Below are 6,000 nucleotides of genomic sequence, written 5' to 3'. Positions count from 1 at the left end.
ACGGGGAGGGGAAACGGCCAGAAAACAGGTTTTGGAGAAGGCCAGAGGTATCTAAATACTCAGTGGAGGGAGTTTATGGTGACAAATCACATTACCAGCAACCCCTAAATAAGCATATTCCCAGTGCCTCTGCCCTTGGCAGCAGGGAATAGCCTGTAAAGACATGGAAAGGCTCTTCTGGTTCAGCTGAAGAGCACGTCTGTGCTTACCACAAAGGCTGTCCTGACCTCTGTTTTCCTCTCCAGGGAATCCTGGAGTCTGATGTGATCTCTCTGCCTAGTAACACCCAGCAGGTTTTCCTCCCTGCGTGCCTCTTTTGAGCCCACACAAATCTCTTCCTCCCCAAGGTGCACAATGTGCAGAGCAATGCTGCTGAAATTTGCCAATAGGCACAAGGCGTGTCTGGGGCGAGGGAGTCAAAACCTCCTTAAAGGGTCGAATTTCCTTGTGTCCTTTTATGGAATCAGACTAATTTGGGTTGAAAGGGACCTTAAACACCCTCTGGTTCTATCCACTGCCGGGGCAGGGACACCTTCTACTATCCCAGGTTGCTCCAAGCCCTGGTCCAACCTGGCCTTGGACACTTCCAGGGATGCGACTTTTACCTCGGAATGTGCTTTGCTTTCCTTTCCTCCCATCCCAGCCCCGTGCTATGGATGCCGTCCTACACATCGTGTGGGCCATCCATCTTCCCAGCTACGTGCTGTCACATCTCCCGGGAAGGGGCAGATGAAAAGAAATTGGTCTGGACAGGGGTTCTTTGTTAAATGGAAACTGTTTTAGTGGAAAAACAGCAGCCTGTGTCCCTCGCCAAGCACTTACAGGTAAATGTTTGCACATTTCAGGGGGGGAGGAGAAGGTGTGGGGCCAAATTTTGGGGAGCCCCTGCTTAAAGCCTTGGCAGCACATCACTGCAGTGGCCTGTGAAAATGTGTCACCCCCGGGTTAAAGGCAGCCCTGAGAAACCTGACAGCCCAGGTGAAACCAGCCAGAAGTGACTTTTCCCGTCCTCCTCAGGAGGGAAGATAAATGTCATCAGTCATCAGCCGTCACAGCTTATACAAGGCACATTTTTCTCTCCCTGGTGCTGAGCTGGAACCGCTCTGCTGGGAGGAAGGAAAGCACGGGGAGGGTGAAGGGGAGCTGTGAATCCTAAACTTCTCCTGTCCCTTGGGTGGCTCTGTCAGTGCTGAGAGAAAAATGTGAGTAAAGCTGGGGGAAACAAGGCATGTGACCACGGGAGGCAGCCAAAGCAGGGAGATAAATGGGTATGAAAAAACCAAAAAACCACCCAAAGTTATCCCAGCAGCTCCCAAGCAAGGTGGGGAGAAAGTGGTGTGCTGGAAAGGGTTGGAGCAAGGGAAGGGGATACGGAGCTGCTTCTCACCCAACTCCCAGGTAGTTTACAGCTAATGGTGAGGAGCAATTCCGGCCGATCAGTTAATTCCAGTCCCCAAAGGCAAGGAAATGGTTTTGGTGCAGCAGGTGGTGGTGGGCTGCACATCTGGGCAGGAGCAGGCAGGGATTGGGACATTCATCCCAAGGGACAGGTGTGTTTCCTGGGAACCAAATTCTGAGTGAGCCTCCCCTGCCTTGAGTTTCGAAAGGAGGTAAAATTATGGGTCTCCTCTTCCCTGAAACCCTTGTTCTTGCTGCTCAATGTCCCTTGGCAGGGCAAGAAAAGATGATGCTCTGCTCAGTTCAGACGTTTCCTCAGGGATACCTGGCACCAAAACCGTTTCTGTGTATTTAACAGTCTGAGGGGAGCCTTACCCATGATCTTGTCCAGTCTCTCCTGGAGCTCAGGCAACCTCTTGGTATGCGTGGCCTCCTGTAGGAAGTGATCTCACTCCAGAGTCCTCTGTTACATGGGAAGAGGTGGAGTCACCATCCCTGGAAAAATTTAAAAGCCATACAGACATGGCCCTTGAAGACATGGGTTGGTGCTGGATTTGGCAGTGCTGGGGGAATGGTTGGACTTGATCTTGGAGGGCTTTTCCAACCTAAATTATTCCATGAAGAATCATTTATCCCTTTCCAAGAGCATCTCCAAGCCATGGGCTCTGCCAAAACACCTCCACTCTGGGTAAGGCCCATCCTGGTATTTCTGCTCTCCGTTCACCCCAGGGAGGAAAGGGCAAATCCTGCTGAATCCAGGATGGCTTCGGGTTGTGCAGATAAAACTCCACCGCCAAACTCTGCTACGAAACACAGCCTGGTGCATAATTCCATGCAAAAAACCCCCAAACTTGCTAAGTGAATTGAGCTCCCCTCACCTCTGGAAAACTGCTCCTGAACTTGCTCCGACCTGCGGTGTCCTTGGGTAAACCAGATATTGGAAATCATTCCCTGCCTCAGAATTTGTTCTTGGGCTTGTTCTGCACCATAGGTGAACAGTGCGGATTGGCAGCTCCTGGTGGCAAAGACCACGGGGTGTTTCCTTCCCCTTCCCAAACAGGCCAGCAGTCAGTGGGGTGGGATGAGACCTGGAAGCAGTGGGCACATGGGATTACCAGATTTTGGAGCACCTCAGACCAATTGCTTCTCTGAGCAATTAAACTTTGTGTGACACGTGGCTTGGAAGGAGAATGGACCCAGGCAGAGAACGTGGCTCAGATTTAATCACCTTGTATTTAGTTCACACATAAATAATCACCTGTGAACTCGCTGCTTCGATCTGCCCTGCTGACCAGCCTTGGTCATGGCCTGGGAAATTCTCCTCAGTGAGGTGATTTGCATAAGATGAGCCAGAGGAGAAGTGCCAAGGAAAAGAATGATTTTTTTTTTTTTTTTTTTTTTTTTTTTTTTTTTTTTGACAAAAAAAAATCAAAAAAAAAATCAGGCGGAATTTGCAGCATTTGCCCAGAGGATATTCAGTTCTGGTATCACTATTTTTGTGGTGGCTTCTTTGCAGTGATTAATTGAAAGTGCCAGCATCAGGAGTCATGGGAACATATGAGAAATCCAGTTTCTCTTTTAAAATAGAAGTTTAGTTTTCTTCCCGGAGCTACAGAAAAAAAACCTGGAAAAAGGTCACTATTAAAGAGATGCAAAGCTCCCCGCTGCTCCTCATCTAATCTCATCCTTTTTCATTCCATTTCTTAAATTGGAGGAGAAGAAGCCCTCACGCTTGAAGTGCACACAGATTGTTGCATGCCACCAAAATGGAAAATCTGGTGTCATCCAACCTTTGGGAGCAGATGCCCTGGTTTTCCACACAGGCATGGCAGCCTCCACCTTTCCTGTGTCTTCCGAGTGCTTTCCTGGCAAAGGTGGGCTGGTGGTTCCCAAACCATTAAGTGAGGTGTGAGGACTGGGGAGGAAGTCTCCATCCACAGCTTCCCTGCACATAAACAGAATTTTCCCCTTTCCCACCCAGCAGTCTGGAACTGAGCTACTCTTGGTCAGGCAGGAGAAAGTCAAGCTTTTCCCAAATCAGTCCCAGACAGGGACTAAGGTGGGATTAAAGCCACTCAGGTGTTCAAGCAGTTCAGGTTTGGTACAGCAGGTCCAGTGTGCTGGGGGTCATGCCCACCACAGTCTTCTCTATCCACTTGCTTAGGGTCATGGAATTACAGAATTGTTTAGGTTGGACAAGAGCAGAGCCTGACTCTCACCTGGCTACACCCTCCTGTCAGGGAGTTGTAGAGAGCAAGAAGGTCCCCCCTGAGCCTCCTTTTCTCCTGGAGCTCCAGCCCCTTCCTCAGCTCAGTTCCCTTCTCTGGACACGCTCCAGCCCCTCGGTGTCCTTCCTGAATGGAGGAGCCCAGACCTGAAGTGAGCATTTGAGGTGCCTCAGCAGTGCCCAGCACAGGGCCACAATGCGTGAGGCATCAGCTTGGAGCTGGGATTTCTGGAGAGTTTCTGCCACATCCTTAAATCCTTAAACTCAAACCCCTCCACTTTTGTGGATGTGTCCACGCATCATACACTCTGCTCCATTCCCAGTGATCCATCCTCAATAAGTCCTCATGTTCCCCTCCTCGTGTCCCCATGCCAATCCCAAGGCTTTTCCATCCTCTTTCGTGCACCACCTTGCATTTGTCATGCCCTGTGCATCCCTCCCCCCTCTTCATCTTGTTGTTTTAGCCACCCTGGGCTGAATCTTATCCCTGATGGCAAGCCCTTCACAAGCGAGGGTCTGTAGTTATTTACCAGGGAAAGGATAACGAAAAACATAATTCCGCCCTTTCCCTCTGCATTTACTAAATTGATTTCTGAGCTGCTCGCAGTCAGATTGCAATAAATACACTTGAAATCCCCTCCACGTAATGGTTGATAGATTGTGGATCATAATTCAGCTTTCGTTGGGTTTGCTGGCTGCTGCCGGGCCACGCATGCGTGCCCGCGTTTCCCTTTCTCCAGCCCTTTGTCCCGTGGAGGAATAAATTGGGAGTAATGGAAGCTCTGCTGGCTGAATCTCACTTGTCAGTTGGAAAATTTCATCCCAGGCGTGAAGTTCTTGCAAATAGCGCAAGGTAAAAAGAGATAAAATATCCACCTGGGTGGTGGGAGCAGCTTTGCTAATCCCCCAGGAGTTTGAGCCTTGGGAAGGAAGAGCGGCTTGGGAAGTAGGAGCACCTGCCAGCAGGGCAACACCTCTTGGATGGGCATGGGGAGGATTCCAGTGAGATGACCTCAGCACAACCCCATCCCTGCAGCCACCACCCCCAAAAACACAGCGGCAAAGGCAGTGGGAAGGGTTTGAGCAGACAGGGAGATCCCTCCGGGACGCAGAGCCAGAGCTGGAACTCGGTGCAGCACCCAGGCAAGAAAATCCATATCTGCCTCAGACTGATGATCTATCGGGGGAAATGGAGCACAGATATTTTTAAAACATGGGGCCCATTAAGCTCTCCAAATGGGCCAGCTCACCTGCTATTTTAACAACATGCTGTGACAACATCTCATTTTGTAAGCGGTCCTTTAGGACTTATTAACTCTCAGCTGTCTCCTCCCATTTGGAGCAAGGAAAATGCCATCAAGATGACGCCCAAAACTGTTTAAGGGGCTTTTATGGGGCACAGGAAATTTAAGCACCAGCCTGGGACTTTGGGGAGTCAAAAAAAAAAAAAAAAAGGGATCAGGAGTGCTGGTATTTACACTGCTTTTCCTTTTCCTGCTCTTCCCTCTGCATGAGCTTATGTTTGTTGTGGGATGGGTGCATGTGAGTGCGTGAACTTCATCTGGAATCTAGTGCCTCTAACATGATGAAGAGGATGGGAATATTTCAAGCACACATGAAGTGTCTGCAATGGTGGTACATCCCCCTTTTATTTTTTTTTTTAACCAAAACCCCTTTTCCTTAAAAAATACACCCCCCTGGAGTGTGCCCTTGGGTGACGGGAGAGGCAGTACCAAGAGAAATGTCATAGAAAAGGGAAAACCAACTCAGTCTCTCATCTGGGAATTGGCTGTTAGTGTGGAAGAAAGGTGGAAAAAGGGACTCTGGGGCTTCCCAGCCTGTTGCTCTCCCCGAGGATGGGGAGGGGATTGGAAACTCAGCTCTGCACTTGGGTTTTTTTTTTCCCAAACAAGTTTATTTCAGTTAATAACAACAACAACAACAATAATAATAAAAATTATAATAATATGAGAACAATAACAGACTTTGGGGGAAAAAAAACATGTCTTGTAATGAGACTTTAGAAGCAGGTGAATTTTCCCAGAGGATCCTGCAATGCTCCATCCCTGCCTTTCAGGGATAACTAAATCCACCTGCAGAAGCTTCAGCCACACCAGGGCTGGGATTCCTTCACCTTCTCTTGGCCCTGCTCTCAGTTCTAAAGGAGTTGGTGGGTAGGAGATGCTGGATGTGGGTGCTCAGAGCCTCTTCTGGGCCCTGTGGGATGCACAGGTGGGAGATCGAGCAGTTCTGGAACATCTGTGAGGGTTGAGCATCTGTCACAGAGAGGTTTTTTTACAGATAGTCCTTAATAATAATAATTTGCTGAGGTCTCTGCTCTGCTTCTAAGGGTTTATATTTTCCTATGGTGAGCA

Source organism: Chamaea fasciata, unplaced genomic scaffold, assembly GCF_029207755.1.
Source record: "Chamaea fasciata isolate MVZ Bird 193981 ecotype frontalis unplaced genomic scaffold, bChaFas1.0.hap1 SCAF_9, whole genome shotgun sequence".
Taxonomy (NCBI): domain Eukaryota; kingdom Metazoa; phylum Chordata; class Aves; order Passeriformes; family Sylviidae; genus Chamaea; species Chamaea fasciata.
Note: the sequence above shows the minus strand (reverse complement) of the source record.